Source organism: Aethina tumida, chromosome 1 (assembly GCF_024364675.1).
Source record: "Aethina tumida isolate Nest 87 chromosome 1, icAetTumi1.1, whole genome shotgun sequence".
NCBI lineage: Eukaryota > Metazoa > Arthropoda > Insecta > Coleoptera > Nitidulidae > Aethina > Aethina tumida.
Window position 1 is genome coordinate 30394090 of NC_065435.1, and position 21577 is coordinate 30415666.

The 21577-nt window shown below is 33.6% G+C and overlaps 1 long non-coding RNA gene across 1 annotated transcript in view; it reads right to left on the bottom strand.

The window, feature by feature from the left end:
- LOC126264218 (uncharacterized) overlaps positions 1-21577 on the bottom strand; it is a 101280-nt gene that overhangs the window by 25448 nt on the left and 54255 nt on the right. The gene's annotated exons all lie outside the window — the stretch shown is intronic.

Sequence of the window (21577 nt, forward strand, 5' to 3'; positions counted from 1 at the left end):
CAAAAATATTAGATATGTGTCTGCATTGAAGGCTAAAAAGTGAAACAAACAGCTAACGAAGTGTAAATACTTATTTCTTTTGTTGTTTTTGTCTTTTCAATGACGAAATTGTAAGAAGTTACCAAATAATTGTTCAAGATCAGTTTTGAAATCAAATGATATTTTGTACATATTCAGGTTTCAACAGCAATGAAGGCGATATGTTTATTAATCAAAAGTAAAACAAACTTTTGTTGTCTGAAGAATATGCATCGACAAAAGTGTGTGAATTGTTAATTAGACATTGCTATTCCTAACAAATATCAAAATTTTATATATTTTCTTTGATAAGATAATAATAAAACTTAAACATCTTTTTAGCTGCTTTTTTTCAATTCTGTTAAACTTATAAATTCACATCACATAATTAGGACCTTCCCACTTTCCGCATATTTTTGCAAATTGAAATAACCTCTCTCAGTAATTCGCCAAAGAGCATTATAGGATTGAACACCAAACAAAACGAAATTACACAAAGATCAGTTGCCAAGATTGTCAATGAGCTGTCAAAAAATATTAACCGAAATTGAGATCTGAGACGGCTAATCATTAGCGCTGGTTTTTCCCAAACCAATTTAAAAGTTTCTTCTCTATGAGAAGTCTCTTCTAATTCTTAGTGTACTTGGTTTAAAATACTTTAATACAATTCGATATACATAAATTTGAACAATGAATCATAACTGGTGGGGTGAATCGTAGTTAGACAATTTCGACATCACCTCCTTGGGGGTGACCGAGTTCCTGAGTTTTGGATCTGGAAGACTTTGCAGGAGTGTGGGTGGCTGGTTGGGATAAAGATTTGGGATTAGCGTTAACAACTCTTCTCTTTCGATTATGGTAACTATTATAACTAAATTCAGACAGAAGGACGAACAACTCAAACAAAAATTGTTACTATCAACAATATTCCCTGGTTGCACTTTGAACAATTGACAAAAGTCGCTAACAATAAGAGACCTTTCTGTCGTTACCAATGGCAGCGGTAACAATCGTCATTTATCCAAATTTGAGTAGCAACTACGGAAAAGTGTTTGTTAAGGAATGAAATTGCACATTGATACTTGGAACCCTCTGTATAGATGCCCTAACGCAAGCGTCATGCTACGCAGGGTTTTTAGTTCTTAGTTTTTAGTCTTTGACGTTTCTAGCCGAGTGCACACTTTGTAATAATATAATAAACGATCAGTGTTCTTGTAACATCGACTATTATTCTCATCACACTCACACCTCAGTTTTCAAAAGTGTTTGTAGTGATATTTTTGTGTTTATTTAGTGTCCATCCTTTGTCTGAATTTAGTTAGTTACCAAATTCAGACAAATGAAAAAATATGTTTACTTGTCTGGTAACCTTGGTTACCAATCCAAGAAACAACTGAATTAAATTTTTGTTTTCGTACTATAAAGAGTTTAGCGATAATGAAATGGGAAAACAGCAAGTGTGCCTGCAAAAGGTCGAGTGGTTCCGAATCCTATTGGAACCGGACGGCACATCGCCAGTTCCGTTCCACAAGAAGTTCCTACTAAGAGACAAAAACCGTGAAAGAAGGAAAGGAAAAGGCGGTTCAAATCCAGGTTCTATTGGCAGAAAGAAAGATCAACCGCCCGGTAAACCCTGAGCACGACTCCGTTCCAAGTTCCGAAAGAGTTAACTATCTAAAGTAAGTAACAACAGCAAAATTCGGCAAAGCGCCTCACCGACATCAGACCCCCAAATGGAGTTAGACATAACGTTAATATAAACAATAAAATAGAATAAAGTATGTTAAAAAACAATAACAATTGACAAATGAAGGCGACCGAGGTCAAGAAACAGTGAGAGTCAGTTTGAGAGAAACAGCTCAAGAGCTCAGTAGTAGCCGCCTTTTTTGTTGATTCATCCTTTGTATTTCAATTATTTGATTGAATAAATTACTGCAATTTCTTGCATATTCTCTGAGGTTATGGGCCCAGTGCGTGCAGGATAAAGTTATACAATTGAGGTTGAAAGTCAATTGTGGTGAAGGCAACAGACAAAGATAGCGAACGTTACTGTAAATAACATTCTAAAAATTCAACAATTCGATGGCACGAATTTTAGCAATTGGAAATATCGTGTGGGAATTTTGCTTGATGAAATGGAGTTGAGAAGATTCATCGAGGAATCGTTGGAGGTCATTCTTACAGCGGAAAAAGATATGACAAAACATCCTACGATTAAGTTGAATGAAAGGAAATGTGTTTCGATATTAGTACAGTCAGTTCATGATAGCCAACTTGAGTATGTTCGCGAAAAAGCTCGGGCAAAGGACATGTTCGACACATTATGCACGATTTTCGAAAGGAAAAGTGTGGCGTCGCAAGTTTTATTACGAAAACAATTGCTGACAATGAAATACAATGAGTCGTATGATATGATAAGTTACCTTTTGCAATTTGATAAGAGAATTCGAGAGTTAAAGTCAACGGGAGCTAAAATGGAAGAGCTTGATGTGGTTGTACATTTGTTGATTACTATGCCAAGAGGTTATGATAACCTAGTGACACCATCGGAAACGATGGATCAATCAAAGTTAACTGTAGAATTTGTTAAAACTCGGTTAATGGATGAGTACAATAAGCGGACTGGTGGAAATGGTTCAAGTAAATCAATTGAGCCTGGAGCAATGTTTGCTGGGAATAAGACAATTATATGTCATTTGTGTAAAAAACCTGGACACAAATAGGCTCAATGTTTTCGCAATAAAAACAAAAAAGAGAGGTCAAATAGAGAAAGCGCAAACAGAGCAAGCGGTTCATCGATGTATGCAATTGCTGAAGATGGTACCAAAGAGAATTTGGCAGAATCGAAGGCATTTAACGCTCAATTGCAGCAGAGTAGCGGTAATTACGCGGAAATAAAATTTGTTTTAGATTCTGGAGCGACTCAGCATATGGTGAATCAGAAGATGTTCTTCGATAAATTTGGAACCAATTGACGAAATAAGCATTTCGGTTGCCAAGAAAATTCAAAGTATTGTTGCAAAGCAACGTGGTGACATTCTCGTTAAAACATTTCACCATGGTGACACATCGGTAAAAACAATGGAGGACGTTCTATTCGTGAATGATTTGAAATGCAACTTGATGTCAATTCGAAGACTAACACAAAAGGGATATCGAATTGTGTTTGAGGGTGATTATGCCTATGTATCGCTGAATGGTATCGAAAAGTTTGTCGGACGCGTAAATGGAAGAATGTATGAAGTGACTTTGTACGTTGACAACAATGTGTTTGCGGGATTTACAGGAGTGAATAAATTGAATACAATATCACAGAATTTATGGCATTTTAGACTTGGTCATCTCAACCGAAATGACATGAAAAAGTTAGCCAATTGTATGGCTATTGGTATGAGTAACGTAAAAAAAAGGATACACAGTTGTGCGAATCGTGTGTACTTGGAAAACATGTTCGTTCACCGTTTCCAAGAAATTAAAATACACGTTCATTGTGAGTTTTGGAATTGATTCACAGTGATGTTTGTGGACCGTATCCAACGAATGCATACGATGGGTCACGTTATTTTGTGACATTCATGGATGATTATTCGAGAGCATCCATGGTCTATTGCATCAAGAGAAAAAGTGAAACGTTTGGTAAATTCAAGGAATTTGTTGCAATTGCTGAGGCACTTCATGGCTCAAAGGTGTCAAAATTGAGACATGATGGCGGTGGTGAATATATGTCAAACGAATTTAAAGAATACTGCAAACAAAAGGGTATTCAGATGTTAGTCACCGTTGGTTCAGTATCTGAACGTTTAAATGAAACGCTGCAAAACAAGGCTACGACAATCCTTTTGGCCAGTGGGATGGAAAATAAGTTTTGGAATGAAGCAATTATGTCGGCAAATTATATCAAAAATCGATCGCCAACGAACGCGGTTGGAAAGCAGTTTAAAGACAAGACACCAGCAGAAATTTGGTTTGGAAAGAAACCGGAGCTGTCAAACCTTCGAATATTTGGTTCTGAATGTTACAATCATATTTCACATGAAAAGCGGTTGAAATTACAAGCAAAAGCAACAAAATGTATTATGCTTGGTTATGGTGCGACGTTTGGTACGTATCAACTTTGGGATATTGAACAACAGAAGCTAATTTTTAGTCGAAATGTAACATTCAATGAATCATCGGTATTAAATCGATCAAAGTTGGTAGAGATAATCGGTTCAGAGGCGGTTACAGATAGTGGGAGTACGTGTGACGGTAAAGCAGTTCAACCAAATGATGATGAACAGTCGCGTACTGATAAAACTGGAGAAATCCACAGTACTAATTTGGATTGTGTTGGTAACGGCGTTTATTTGGATAACATGGGTATCAGCGAGGTAACTCAACCAAAGAGCGGGAGAGTAGGAAAGGCACCGCAACGTTACGGTAATTATGCACCTGAATGTGATGCGCATATGGCACTATCATCTATCGAAGGTGAATCACTAGTGTTATCAGCAGAACGATTTGTTGGTGACGATCCCTGTGCTCTCCGAAAGGACACGGAAGCACTGGAAGTATTTGTTTCCATTAAGGTCAAAATACAAAAGTTAATAGTTAGAACATGCCTGCTTACAAGGCGACGTGGAATGATAATGCAAGGTACTCAGTAAAACGCTTATTGACTATCTTACAACATTGGTGGGCTGTATACAACTAACTCTGCTTTTACAACATAACTCTGTTTCTATAACTACGCTCTTCTGTTGTTTTTATTCTCCGTTGTCATCACAACCGTTTTACACGATGTCTAGATATTCTAACATAACCTGCCTCGAGTGAATTGGACTAATGATGAGTAAGTATAGTGTTTGCATGAGTACTGAGGTTTACACTTTAAACTATCAATTATCATTGGTTGATTGTGTCTTCTGAAATTTTATACATTATGTTCCTACTTTATCTACATGTAAAAAAATTAAAAACTAAGTTTCCTAAGTTGTTCTCTAAAGAGCTTATAACATTAACTATTCGTTATTTATTTGTAGACATTTGAATTCCGTTACCATAAACAAATTTCAATGTTTTATTTATTAATTCGTTATTCATTTGTAGACATTTGAATTTCGTTGTCATAAACTAATTTCAATTTTGTTCATAAAATCAGGTAGACCAAAAAGTTTTCTTTACTTGTTTACCACCAAATTTTAATCATTTCAAACTTTTATTTCATACGAACCACATCTCTCTGAAGTTGCTTCTACGCTTCAATTCAAAATTATTAGTTAAAAATTCTCGCTTTTATTAATGAGTCCCTGCCTCATTGGAAATGATAATCAGAAGAAATACTTGTTTATAGTAATGCTAGAAATGAAACAGATCGTATCAAACTGTTATTTTTAGTGAATATTTTTGTCTAAATTCATTAATTTACTTACAGGAATTCCCAACTAAACAAAGAATAAGTACTTTCATGTATATGACGCTCCTTAAAACAACACATTAATACCTAATTAATTTGTTTTCAGAATAAATTAAGATTGAAATCTTAAAGTACGATGCAAAAGGCAAATGGTGTAAAGATTCTAGTGGCCCAAGAATTGGATTTAAATGTAAGTATAATTTTCATCTGTATTCAAGATTTTTATAATTAATGACATATTTTATGTTAAAACACACACAATTAAATTATTTAATTTAAACAAAAAACAAATAAAATTGGTATATGTAATAAAATTAATCTTTAATATTAATTTTATATATCTTTTTTAAAGTATTTCGACGATTCGTTGGGCACGAGGAGTTACATTCACATGGAAAGGCTGATTACCGTCATATAAATGAAGATGAAATGAGTCACGACAAAACCTGACGACATCGGGAAATATTTTCTCTGAGGCTATGAAATATGAATAGAAATCCAAGAAATCCGAAAAAGGTACAAGAAAAAATCACAATAAAGAAGAAAACAGCATTACCAAGAAACCGTCTTCAAAAGTTCTACCAAAAAGGCTGAGGACTGGAATGTTCCCGTTGGAGTTTCACATATCTATCTCTGTATATAGCAGGTACTTTCATTTTATGGAAATGTTTCCATAGTGTGGATCTAGGTTTCAACTCATCTATCATCTGAGAATGAAGCTTGCTTATAGCAATTATAATTTTAGATTAGTGCCGAAGTAATTCTTCCTTAAATTTTAATCTGTACTGTAATCACTAAATGTGTTTCCTAAAAAAATATGTTGCATATAACTTTTAAGTTCCTCCACTGAATAGTTGAAGGTTAAAAAAATCGACAATGGGTCGAAACCATTTATTAACAACCAAACTTATATTAAATTAACCACATAACTTGAAGGTCAACAAAGTAGTTTTATTTGAAAAATTATATTATATATAAATATTTGGGCATCACATTTATAGTCATTTAGTATAGGTTGAAATATAAGGATGAATTTGATTCGGAACAGTTCTACCATTTAGTATAACTCATCTCATCTCGATATTTCTTTGCTCTGTCAATTTGTTGACACTGTGGATTCAAACGAATAGAATTATACCAAAAAATATAACTGAACCACAACTTGATGTAATATTGATACAATGCAAGATCAATTCAAATTTACTTGAAAGACGACAACGTGTTTCTAAACTACATATTTCGAATTAGGATTAATTGAATTAACCATAACTCTTGCCTATAATTGGACAGGCTGACATACATCATAAGGTGACGTAATCTTAGCAACATAATTGTTATTTTCTTTTATTTGACAAACAAACTTCCTTCGTTTCTATTGAAACATGAATGTTTGCAAAACGTCACTGAATCCAATACTCACTCCCAAATGTCCGTTTATTTTTGTAATTACTAATTAATTAAAATTTTATTTATGTATATATACATCAGGCTAATTATCTTCCTTTCAATTTCATACCTCACCTCTCTTAGCAACAAAATATATATCGGCATTTAAGTATAAAGTTAACAATGTTAACAAAAACAATTTCTATTCACATGTTAATTATCTGCTGAATCACAGACAGTATTTCTTTGATTCAAAATAAATGTCGACGAGGCTTCTTGGCGGTCCACCATGGGTGTTCAAACATTTCGATGTTGGAACTCGGAATTGTCTGCAGACGACTTACGTACCTGGCGGGGTGTTGTACTCGGTAGAGCAGTTTCCACGCTGCGATCTGTTGAGACTCAGCCCTTTGCAGGGGGTTTTGTCTTGTCGGTTAGACGAGACCCCGTGTTTTGTTAGTTACAGTTTTTCTGTTTCTGTTTTTGTTTTTGTTTTTAATAACATAGCAAAACGAAAAACCAACTAACAATATATGTTGTTGTTTCTCTCGTTTTACTATGTTAGTAAAAAAAACAAAAACAGAAACGGAAAAACTGTAACTAACAAATACGGGGTCTCGTCTAACCGACAAGACGAATCCCCAGGCAAAGGGCTGAGTCTCAACAGATCGCAGCGTGGAAACTGCTCTACCGAGTACAACACCCCGCCAGGTACGTAAGTCGTCTGCAGACAATACCGAGTTCCAACATCGAAATGTTTGAACACCCATGGTAGACCGCCAAGAAGCCTGGTCGAACTTAGCAAGATAGATCCTGCCGTCGACCGATGGCTGCGCGCGGTAAACGGGGCTCGTGCGACGACCGACGCGAACGTCGACCGCCTAGTAAAGTTACATTGTTTTGAGCCTTTCGACTCTCGGAACTCCAAGAAATATCGTTGCCACCTTTGACTAGAAAGGATACGGCCTTAGAGGCGTTCAGGCATAATCCCACGGATGGTAGCTTCGCACCATCGCCCGCTCGAGCGAGTGCGTGAACCAAATGTCCGAACCTGAGGTTCCTCTCGTACTGAGCAGGATTACTATCGCAACGACCGGTCATCAGTAGGGTAAAACTAATCTGTCTCACGACGGTCTAAACCCAGCTCACGTTCCCTTTTTACGGGTGAACAATCCGACGCTTGGCGAATTCTGCTTCGCAATGATAGGAAGAGACGACATCGAAGGATCAAAAAGCGACGTCGCTATGAACGCTTGGCCGCCACAAGCCAGTTATCCCTGTGGTAACTTTTCTGACACCTCTTGCTGAAAACTCTTCAAGCCAAAAGGATCGATAGGCCGTGTTTTCGCAGTCCCTATGCGTACTGAACATCGGGATCAAGCCAGCTTTTGCCCTTTTGCTCTACGCGAGGTTTCTGTCCTCGCTGAGCTGGCCTTAGGACACCTGCGTTATTCTTTGACAGATGTACCGCCCTAGTCAAACTCCCCGCCTGGCAGTGTCCTCGAATCGGATCACACGGGAGCGTTAAACGACGACCGAAACGCGGCCAAGCCCATGACCGACCGAAACGAGAGAAAACCGCGCGAACGATCTCCCCAACGTTAACGGAACGATCAAGAATCGTGACACGGGAACGGAACGCCACTCTGCGTGCTTGGTTCTAGAATGCCATGACAGCCGAAACCTGTGTTAAAGGTACGGCGCACGCGTTCCGCCTTACCGAGTAAGTAAAGAAACGAGTGGTATTTCACCGGCGATGTTGCCATCTCCCACTTATGCTACACCTCTCATGTCTCCTTACAGTGCCAGACTAGAGTCAAGCTCAACAGAGTCTTCTTTCCCCGCTAATTTTTCCAAGCCAGTTCCCTTGGCAGTGGTTTCGCTAGATAGTGGGTAGGGACAGTGGGAATCTCGTTAATCCATTCATGCGCGTCACTAATTAGATGACGAGGACAGTAGGTTGCTATTATTGTAAATGTCTAAATATTTCACCTATTTAAATCAAAAGATAATTCACGTAGTTGATTCTTTAAGCAAGAATTAGTGAGCGGCAAATTTCAACTAGGTACTGAATTTTTTCTATCACGTTTGGTTGGATTATTACCCTCAAACAACAATAAGATACCAATCTTTCCAATTTTATGTCAAAATTTAATTAGATTCCTCATCTCTAGATGACAACTTCAAATAATGTCAACACAATTTATTTACAAAATCATGAAAAAGTGATTTCTACTTTACAATTTTCTGATTTGAAATCTTTGTTCACTTGAAATTTATAATTAATAGCTCTATCATTTTTAATTTTGTTGAAATTTTCATCTACGTTTGTGCATATATATTTTAAGTGTTTCCACGTTTTCTTGAGAGCTGACAAATTGGACAACTTGGCCTTAGTTTCTGATTTATAATCGCGATTATAGGAACCTGGGATCCTATTAAGTGGTATTTTTCTAAAAAATCTTTATAAACATTCAAGAGGTGAAACACAATTTACTTTACCTACATGCTCCATACTTGCTTTAAAATAAAGTTCAAATCGTGGTGGTGAATCAAAACTTGAAGATTGTGATGCACAATATAAATTGAACTTTGCGAATGTTATTTGATGGGATAAGAACCCTTTAGAAGATAAATAAAAGTTGCTCAAGATTTTTGTGCTCTTCGCAATAATTAAATGAACAAGTTTAGAAGGTAAATTTACCAAAGAATAGTTATGTACATAATCTGGGTTCAATAACAACGAAGGCAGTTTGTTTATCAAACAAAAGAAACACATTCAATATTCATACATTCTTCCTTTCTATTTACCTGGAAGAATATCATCATCTAACACATGTCTGATCGGTATTCCAAATAAATGCCTTTCTAAGAAAATTGTGTCTCAATTCTTGACTCTGTTATAGCGTAAGCTTTATTTTCAATAATAAGATGTTTTTTCGCATTGTAAATTAAATTGTATAAGAAGAATGCTTCACTGTTAACTATCACAGGAGGATAGCTCCTCGATTATTATTATAGAATCCTGTGTTCAGAATATCTCAACAATTTAGAATATCATCTTTCTACATTTGGTATCGCCAATATAAAATCGGCCGACAAGCAAAATGAAATAACTGAAATATCAGTTGTCAGTTAGTTGTCAAAACAAACGTACAGGACCAGAGTTCTCAAAAACTTATTCTCCTGTTTTAAGAAATTGTTAGTAAATAATTTCATTATTTATTCCATATGGTATTACTCAAGCCTTAACCATTATGTTAAACCCTACACATTTTCCATTTAAATTTAATCCATTGATGTTAATCAAAGTTGACTTTTTTTAGAAATTATGTGTTATTCCTTATGAATTTCTTCTGAAATAAATTGATGGCGTGTATGTAGTTGTTGAGATTTTGAATGATGACCTAGTGTTCTCAAGTTTCACAGCGTCTCTTGAATGTTGAAATTGTTAATATTTGAAATTAAGTTGTAGGAACAATTGTAAATAACAGTTGCTAATTTACAATAAGTGTTGTATTGTTTTTTAAATTTGAATTCCCTTAATAATTTATTGCAGTTAATCAATCATATTGGAACAGTTACACTAAAACAAAATATATCTATTTTAGAGCTCTGATTTCAAATAGTATTAATTCGTCATGAAATTCTCGAAAATCAAGTCACATGAAAAATTCCCGTGGGCTTTAATTTTGCTGAATCAAAATATTACCAATCATATTAAAATTCATTTAAGTAAAGTTAGGCATATGATATATTATCAAAACACCAAGATGTCTTAAAAACTGTAAAAAAGAATTCCGATTTGTATATATATCAAAAGTTAATCAAAGTTATACAATATTACATAGTACAGAGTGTATTTATTGTACAATATCGTGTTATATATACCGCCCCTTTGGTTAACTGAATCAGTGCACTACATCGACGTATAATCAAATTGTGTCATCCCTAATTAAAAATCGCTCCGTTATTTTCCTTCTTTCAAAAAAACCTTTGGTCACTGTGTTTTTCAATCTCTTCTACAATATGATATATTCAATCAATTTTTGAAGATAATTTTTGCAATACCCTCAAAACCCTTCTTTTTACAGATGGCAAATTTAAATAAAGCATCCTAAGAACTCCATGTACATCCCAACGCATATGGAGAGTTACTACCACGATTTTAAGATATTTTTAAAGCAAGTATGGAGCATATAGGTAAAGCAAGTAAATTGTGTCTCACTTCTTGAATGTCTATAAGAGCATAAACTTTCATTTCAATTATGATATTATTATTATTAATATTATAGATAATTTAGAAGAATACTGCTTAATAGGATACAAGGGTCCGCGATGTTTGGTAGTATAAAATACCTTCATTCTATGATCAGTATCGCGAATAAGCAGAACGAAAATACTCCATCTTTAGTTCTCGATGTTGTCAGTGTGTTGCCAAAACACGCATACTGTCAAGAAAATATGGAGACACCAAAAATATATATGCACCAAAGTAGATGAAAATTTTAGCAGAACTGCAAATGATAAAGCCATTAATTATAAGTTTCAACCGAACAAAGATTGCAAATCAATATTTTCGCAGAAAATTGTAAAATAGAAATTACTATTTTATGATTTGGTTTATAAGTTGTGTTGATATTATTTGAATTTGTCATCCAGACATGAGGAATCTAAATAATTTGCGATATAAAATTATCAAATATGGAAAGATTAGTATATCATTTGAGGGTGATAACCAATGTTGAAAAAGAAAATTTCAGTGTTGAAATCTGTCGCTCAGTTATTCAAGCTGAGAGAATCACCTACGTGAATTTACTGTTGATTTAAAAAGGTGAAATATTTAAACAGTTACAAAAATAGCAACTTACTGTCTGAAGGTTTAGATTACGTGCCCTGAAAGTCACTGAAATCAAATCAGTTGCAGATCTCTCGTCGACATTTATTTCAAGTTTCAATAGCAACCAATTGTTTGTCAAAAAATGAAATAACATTTAGGTTGCTAAGATTACGTTTCCTTATGACATATGTCAGAAGTATGTAATTTAGCAAAAAAGTTGTCTTCTCCCAAGCAAAACTTGATTTGATTCTTATATTGTATTTCACCAAATTGTGGTTCAGTCATATCTTTTCTTATAATTCTATTCGTTTTAATCCACAGTGTCAGCAAATTGACAGAGCAAAGGAATATCGTGATGATTTTTCGATTTGTTATAATATTGTTGATGGTAGAACTGTTTCGAATCAATCTCATCCTTATATTTCAACCTACACTGGAAGACTATAAATGAGATTCACAAATAATTAAATATAACTTAACTTTACAAATAAAATTACTTAGTTTAACTTAAGTCGAAAATTTAGTTTGGTGTTATAAAATGGTTTCGACACATTGTCGATTTTTTCAACCACCAATTTTTCAGTAGAAAGATTTACAGCTATATATAACATAATTATTTAGGAAACGCATTTACCGTCATAGAGTACAGATTACAATAGGAAAAATTTCTTCGCCACAATTATAAAATTATAATTATGATAAACATGCTTAATTCTCAAAATGAAAGAACCTGCTTTATACACAGACAGATATGTGGAACTCCAACGGGAACATTCCAGTCCTCAGCCTTTTTGGTAGAACTTTTGGTAATGCTGTTTTCTTCTTTATTGGGATTTTTGCTTGTACTTTTTTTGATTTCTTGGATTTTTTTTTTCATATTTCCCGATATGTGGCTTTGTCATAGCACATTTCATCTTCATTTATATGATAGTAATCAGTCTGTCAATGTGTCAATTCCTGATGTCCAACGAATCGTCGAAATAGCTTATTTGTTTTTTATTTAAATTAAATAATTTAATTGTGTGTGTCTTAGCATAAAATATATCATTAATTATAAAAATCTTGAATACAGATGAAAATTATACGTACATTTAAATCCAAACCTTGGGCCACTAGAATCTTTCCAGCATTTACCTTTTACATCGTACTTTCAGATTTCAATCTTAATTTATTGAATTTATTCTGAAAACAAATTATGTATAAGAGAGGTATGTTTCGATATGAACTGATTAAAGTTTTGTGGTAACCAAATAAAGAAATCTTTTTGGGCTACTTGATTTTATGAAAAATATTTAATTTTGCTTATGACAACGAAATTCAAATATCTGCAAATGAATAATGAATTGTTAATGTCATAAGCTCTTTATAGAACAACTTAAGAAACATAGTTCTTAATTATTTTTACAGGTAGATCAAGTTGGAACATATTGTATAAAATTTCATAAGATTTGTGCTCTCAATCATTAACATCCATATTGCTTAAAAGTAAATCCCAATCAACTAATGACAAGTGATAGTTTAATGAGTAAACCTCAGAACTCATGAAAACACTAAACTCATCATTAGTCCAATTCACTCGGGGCAGGTTTCAATCTCCAGTTACTAAAAATATATCCACTGATGCACAATGATTGGAATAAAAATCAGAACCAGATGCTGGTAAACTGTTCCAATTATTCACTTTTGGCTTTTGACCATAATGGATATAAAGACTTCCAGTACTTTCATGTCTTTTCGGTGAGCACAGGGGTGCGTCATCATCAGACGATTTCGACATCACTTTTATAGGCGTGACCCACTTCGTGGAAAACTTTTGCGTTTCGGAGATGTGGGGTGGCTAGTTGGGAGAAAGGATTGGTGTTAGAAGTAGGAGTATTTCCAGGATTTACCGAAGGTGTCTGTAGTTTAGCAGACAGCTTACTGCATTACTTACTTTCATTCGTTGTAGTTCACCCTCTAGTTCCGATATTTTAAACTTAAGGCCTCTTGAAGCGCCGGCAGACTTTTGGGTTTGAGATTTTCACTTGGCTTGTCTTTTCTCCTCAAACTACATATAGTTTGTTTATCTGAGTTTGAATCCGAATATAAACGCACACTGCTAAAATGTAATATTTTTCAAGGAAAAGAATAACATATATTAGGGCAAATTTTAATATTGATAAGATTTAGATGACTGAGATAATGTTAGAAATTGTTCAGTGTTCAAATTTATGTATTTTGAATTGAATTAAAGCAAAAAGGTCAATACACTAACATTTAGAAAAAAGTTTTCATAGAAAAGAAACACTTAAATTAGATTGGCAATATTGTGAAGACTGATATGGAATACGGTTCGTATTCTTTGACAACTCCTTGACAATCTTGACAACTGATCTTTGTGTAATTTTATTTTGTTCGGTATCCGATCCTATAATGCTCTTTGGCGAATTACGGAAAGAGGTTATTTCAATCTGCCAAAATGTGGAGAATGTGTATCGTATAAATATTACTCCAGGAGCTGACCCAGCGTACTAAATTTGATAATATGCTTTCCTTAGTTAACTTAATGCTGTCTTGTTAACCCTAATTAGTTTAGATTTAGTTTAGAAGGATTCTTCTAAAAAAATCTAATTTACAGCGCAATGTAGCTTACACTACTATAAAGAATGAACAATTTTGACACAACTTAAAACAAATAATGTTTCATCTCCTCTTGGGATGCCAATTGTAACTGATGCGATGACCAGGTAGGAGTGCACTGAAACTACACATAAACTGTTAAAATTGTAATTTGATAATTACGTAACGTGGCGATTTGCTCTAAAAACACATCTACAGCAAGAGATGTTGTGGACTGCATAAAACCCCCCACATGTGTCATTGTGGACACAAAACGAGACACAAAGGCAAAAACTAAGATAAATTTACTAGTTGACTCAATAAATTACGTGTACATACAAGAGAGTAGTACTGCAAAATAAGTATGGGATAAATCTTGGTTGACACGCTGTGATGGGCTGCTGCATGATCTCTGTAATACTTCACATACTGCATGTTAAAACGTAGAGAAATATATGAGTAAAATAATGTGTACCGCTCACAAGCTCAGAAACATTGGTTTCGAAGTTGACGATGAATGGCTATTTACAGTGCTACTCTCCGGTCTACCAGAATCCTATCAACCAATGATTATTGCTATTGAAAGCTCCGGCATGAAGATACCTTCTGTTTCTGTGAAATCAAAACTATCACAAGATGTTAAACAACCTGAAAGTGACTCAACAGTATTGTCAGTCATCAAGAAAATTAAAAACAACCACAGAAACAAAGTAAGGGTCCAAGGTGCTACACTTGTAACAAGTAAGGTCATAAAAGTCCTCAAATGCAAATCCAGAACCAAGAATGTTCAACAAAAAGCAAGTAGTTCATCATATGCTGCTGCGTTTGAGGCAACATCCAGCCAAAATGACCCATGGTAAGTGGCTTCCGATGCATCGTCATACATGACAAGACGTAAGAACATGCTTGAAAATATGACGGCTCCTGTCATACATAAAATCAGAGTCGCAAACAACAAAGTATAATCTGTGCAATGCTCAGAACAAGTGAGGTTGGACCATTATGACGATGAAGGTCAAAACAAAAAGGTGCGTGCTTTTTACAAAGTATTATGTGTTCCTAAATTGGCAGCAAATCTATTGTCTCTAAGTCAGATTATTTGCGATGGTAGCCAAATAAAATTTGACGGAACGAGCTGTGTTATTATGAAGAGCAGAAGTGAGGTAGTATCTTCCTACTGTAGCTTTATGTTAGGGTCGACTGGAACAGATTAGGATCAGCATTAGTCATTTCAATTCTGTTTAAAATTTGTTCCATATAAATACTAATACGCTTTTCGGTGTAGAGTCGAATTTGGCATGCCAGCAGCAAGGGAATTGTTTTAACCCATATGGCGACTTGTTCAATTTACATACCATGTTTTCGTCATGATCCAACCCTTCTTGTTAAGTCATAAATAGGTGTCTTCAAGTTCTCCATATAAAAATGCTGTCTTTACGTCTAGTTACTTGATTTTGTGATTATTTTGTACAGCCACAGATAGTAACGATCGTATTGAACTGATTGTTTGTGCAAAAGTTTCTTGGTAATCAACACGTGCAATTTGTCCATATCATTTCACACACAAATGTGATTTGTAACGTGGTCATTAAATAAATGAATCACTGTCATTAAAGTTATTATAACAAATCGAAAAATCATCTCGATATTTCTTTTCTCGGTCAATTTGATGACACTGTCAATTAAAACAAATAGAAATATAATAAAAATATAACCACAATTTGATGTAATTTTAATACAATGAAAGAAACAAATCAAAATTACTTGAAAGATGACAACTTTTTTCTAAATTACATATTTTGAAAATGGTTTAATTGGTCATTGGACGTTTTGTTTATATTGTAACGTGTGGCACATGTCACAAGGAAACGTAATCTTAGCAACATAAATGTTATTTTCTTTTATTTGATAAACAAAATTCCTTCGTTGCTACTGAAACTTGAAAGTTCGTGATTTCCGTGATTTTTCAGCACTCGTAATCGAAATCCTCAAACAAAAAGTTGCCATTATTGTAATTGTTTAAATATTTCACTTTTTTAAATCAACAGTAAATTAACGTGGTTGATTCTTTCAGCTTGAATTAGTGAGCGACAATTTTCAACTATGCACTGAATTTTTCTCTTTCACTTTTGGTTGGGTTATCACTCTCCCACAACACTAAGATACCAATGTTTCCATATTTGCTAATTTTATGACGAAAATTATTTAGATTCCTCATGACTGGATGACAAGTTCAAATAATGTCAACACAACTTTTAAACCAAATCATGAAATATTGATTTCTATTCTACAATTTTCTGCGTAAAGATTTGCAATCTTTTTACATTAGAAATTTATAAGTAATAGCATTCTTTTGTTGATTTATTACATATATATTTTTAGTTTCTCCACGTTTTCTTGAGAGTTGCTATCGAGTACGCACGTTTTGACAACTTTCTGACAATTTAGTCAACTAATGTTGAAGTATTTCCGTTCTGGTTAATTGCTGATCTTATAATCGCGATACCGATTATAAAAAGAGGTTATTTTATACGACAAAGCATCGCAGAACCTGGAATCCTATTAACCATTATTTTTCTAAAAATCTACTTTATAGTGCAACAAGGGCAACATAATTAAAAGGAACGCTTACGAAATTATAGACATTCAAGAAGTGAGACACGATTACTTGTTTTACTTATATGTTCCATACTTGCTTTAAAAATATATTAAAATCGTGGTGGTAACTCTCCATATGCGTTGAGTTGTAAATGGAGTTCTTAGGATGCTTTATTTAAATTTGCAATTTGTAATAAGAAATAATTTTTGAGGGTATTAGAGAGTTTGATGAATAACCCGAAAAGTTTTGACAATGACAGAATATGGAAGGGCGTGACAACTAAGTTGACTTATTAATTACTAGTCAATAATAGTTGATGTTAACAGAGAAATGTAAAGATTAACTATTTCTACACATTATTTCTTCTTCAACAATAACGCATACTTTAAGCTGGAATTTATATGCTAAATTACTGTCCATCCCATCTAAAAATTGTTCTGCAATCAGTGCACCAGAATATTCACCAGTTTTTCTTTTACATTTACGCAAATTTATTTTAGTTTGAGCCAAACCAACTTTTCTAGATAAACTACCGCCTAATCTGTTACACATTTCTAAATTTCAAACATATTACATTAAAATCTTTTATGTAAAGTGTAACTTTCGAAAATAATGTTGATCTATTTTTTTAAAAAACTAATCACTTTACATTACAATCGTTATGATTATCTACAGTGGAAAACTTACTTGACAACTCCAGCCCAGTTAGTTCAGCAAACAATAAATCATGGCAGATTCTATCAGATGCCTTTTAAAAGTCTGTATAAACAACATCAACCTGTAAATGATTTTCAAGAGCAACAACTGTCGAATTGTTATAAATAAGAAGGTTGGTCGCAGAAGATTTACATTTGCAAAATCCGTGTTGACTCTCATTTATAATATTTTGGAACTATAGCATAATTATTTTGGAAATGAATTTTTTTGGACAATTATGTAATACAAAACATTTTTCATACAGGCCTAAATTTGTTACAAGTAAACTATCTCCATTCTTTAAGGTAGGTATAATAAATGAATTTATCTGTGCATTAGGAAATAAAGCACATTTTAAAAACAAGTTATATTTCATGGTTAGAGGCTTTGTTAATTATAATCCACAATTCATTCAGTACTGTAGAAGGAATATCATAAGGACCTCTATTACTAGATAAATCTGACTTCTGAGTTCATTAAAAACATCATTCTGGAAAAAATTATTATTATTTTTTGAATATAAACAAAAATATTTTCATGACAAAACGATATTGTTTAAATTTGTGTTTGCATTGAAAGCTAAAAAATGGAACAAACAGCTCACGTGTAAAGAGTAAATACTTATTTCTTTTGTAGTTTTCGTCTTTTCAACGACGAAATTGTAAGTTACCAAATAATTGTTCAAGTTCAGTTTTGAAATCAAATTACATTTTGTACATATTCAGGTTCCAACAGCAATGAAGGCGATATGTTTATTAATCAAAAGTAAAACATACTTTTGTTGTCTGAAGAATATGCAATGCTTTAATACAATTCAATATACATAAATTTGAACACTAAGGAAATTGGGTACCTCTGGAAACGTCGGCAGACTTTTGGGTTTTATTGAGTTTTTCACTTAGCTTGTCTCTTTTCCGGACACTACACATAGTTTATTGATTTAGTAACCGATGTTACCAGCCAAATTAACAACCCTTCTCTTTCGAATTTGGTAACTATTATAACTAAATTCAAACAGAAGAATGACAAACAACTCACACCAAAATTGTTACTATCAACAATATTCCCTGGTTGCTAACTACACTTTGAACAATTGACAAAAGTTGCTAACAATAAAAGACTTTTCTGTCGTTACCAATGGCAGCGGTAACGATCGTCATTTATCCAAGTTTGGGTAGCAACTACTGAAATCTGTCCTTCTTTTGTCTGAATTTAGTTAGTTACTAAATTCAGACAAATAAAAAAAATTGTTTACTTGGTTGGAAACCTTGGTTACCAATTCAAGAAACAACTGAATTAAGTTTTGGTTTTCGTACTATAAACAATTTAATAACTGAATTAGCGGTCATGAAATGCGAAAACAGCAAGCGTGCGTGCAAGAAGTTCGAGTGCTTCAGAGTCCTATTGGGACCACACGGCAATTCGCCAGTTCCATTTCAGAATAAGTTCCTATTAAGAGACAAAAACGGTGTAATAAGAAACTGAAAAAGCGCCTCAAATCCAGGTTCGATTGTCAGAAAGACACAGCTAATTATTGTAAAGCCCCAGTTTTGATCGGCTGCATTAGACTACATTAGACTACCAATTAATTCTCAGAATCGTGTGGGGACTTTAAACATTTTTAAATCTCTGTTAACTTTTGAGTGGCAGTCATAGGGTGTTTTAACTGGATTGTAATCTATCATTCTGAATTTCTCTAAAATATATTTTTTTTGTTTAAGTGTTACTCCTTTCTTGCTTTGGTTAATTTCTATTCCAAAAAACACTTAGCATTCTCAGTTAATTTTCCCTTAATTTCATTACCAGTTTGTTTTTCGACAGTTCTTTAGTACTCCTTAAATTTTTCAAGGAATTCTCCTTTTGACATGAGAAAATACACCTAAATGTTAGAAGATATCTTGATCCACCACTGGTTCTGACTCGCATTGGTCCGCAGATGTCTGAATGAACAATATTCAGTAACTGCTTACTTCTTACTTCTCTGTCAGTAAAGGGTATCCTTGCTTGTTTACCTCGTTGACATATGTCACACCACGTGGGTAATTTATCGTTATCCAATTTTATTTATACTTAAATAAATATTATATATAAAGTATATAAAATAATTGTTCCAATAGTGCCGGTCCATTTGAAGCATGGATTGACTCCAATTCCAATCTTTGGGAATCTCGCATCCTTTGATAGTCTTGAGGTCCGATGGGATTATGTCCGCATTTACCTTTTTATCTTATTTACATCCACGTTTTAAGCGCTGATTCACTTTTTGTGTCACCCTGACATATAACTGGCTTTGATACTTCACCATTAACGAAATCCCAGGTATCGATTTTGGTAAGTAACGCCTCTACCTGAATCCGCCTCGTGTCGAAATTTTCTTTGGATAGAAGTTCAATTCTTGTCCCACACATCGCCATCTCGAGTTCCATGTTTCGATGGTACGGACCTACGTTATAACTCATAGTACATATGAGAGTTAAGCTTGTTTATTCTAATTATAATTTTAGAATAGTGCCGAAGTAATTCTTCCTTAAAATTTAATCTGTACTGTAATCAGTAAATGTGTTTCCTAAAATTATGTCGCATATATCATTTAAGTACTTCTTTCCACTAACTAATTGGAGGTTAAAATTAATTAAATTAACCACAAAACTTAAACAAAGTAGTTTTATTTGGAAAGTTATATTATATTTAAATATTTGGGAACCACATTTATAGTCATTTAGTGTAATAAGGATGAAATTGATTCGGAACAGTTCTACCATTAAAGTTATTATAACTCATCTCGACATTTCATTGCTCTGTCAATTTGTTGACACTGTGGATTCAAACAAATAGAATTATAACAAAAAATATAACTGAACCAACATTTTAAGTAATATTAATACAATATAAGATCAAATCAAATTTATTTGAAAGAGGACAACGTGTTTCCAAACCACATATTTCGAATTAGGTTTAATTGAATTAACCATAACTCTTGCCTATAATTGGACAGGCTGACATACATCATAAGGTGACGTAATCTTTCTTCGTTGCTACTGAAATATGAAAGATTGCAAAATGTCACTCAATACAACACTCACTCCAAAATGTTCGTTAATTTTATAATAACTAATTAATTAAAATTTTATTTATGTGTATATACATCAGGCAAGTTACTTGTTTTCAATTTCATCCCCCACCTCTCTTGGCAGCAAAATATATTTCTGCATTTAAGTATAAAGTTAATGAAAACAATTTCTATTCACATGTTAATGATCTGACAGATTCACAGACAGTATTCCTTTGATGGAAAATAAATGTCGTCGAGAAATCTACAACTGATTTGATTTCAGTGACTCGTAATCGGAACCTTCGGACAGTAGGTTGCTATTATTGTAACTGTTTAAATATGTCACCTTTTTAAATCAAAATATAATTCACGTAGTTGATTCTTTAAGCAAGAATTAGTGAGCGGCAAATTTCAACTAGGTACTGAATTTCTCTCTTTCACGTTTGGTTGGATTATCACCCTTAAACAACACTAAGATACCAATCTTTCTAATTTTGCTAATTTTATATCAAAATTTATTTAGATTCCTCATGTCTAGATGACAAGTTCAAATAATGACAACACAATTTATAAACAAAATCAAATCACAATTTTCTGTGTAAAAATTTGCAATCTTTGTTGAAATGAAATTTATAATTAATAACTCTATCATTTGTAATTTTGATGAAATTTTCATCTACTTTAGTGCATATATATTTTAAGTGTCTCCACGTCTTCTTGAGAGCTCATAACCACTACACACGTTTTGACAATTTGCTGACAAATTAGACAACTTGGGCATGTTGGGTTATTTTCATTCTGCTTAGTTGCTAATCTTATAATCGCGATTATAGGAACCTGGGATCATATTAAGTAGTATTTTTCTAAAAAATCTACTTTACCGTGCAATAAGGTAAAACATAACTGAAAAGAAAGATAAACATTCAAGAGGTGACACACATTTTACTTGGTTTACCTATATGCTGTATGCAGAATCTTAACATCTACTACATG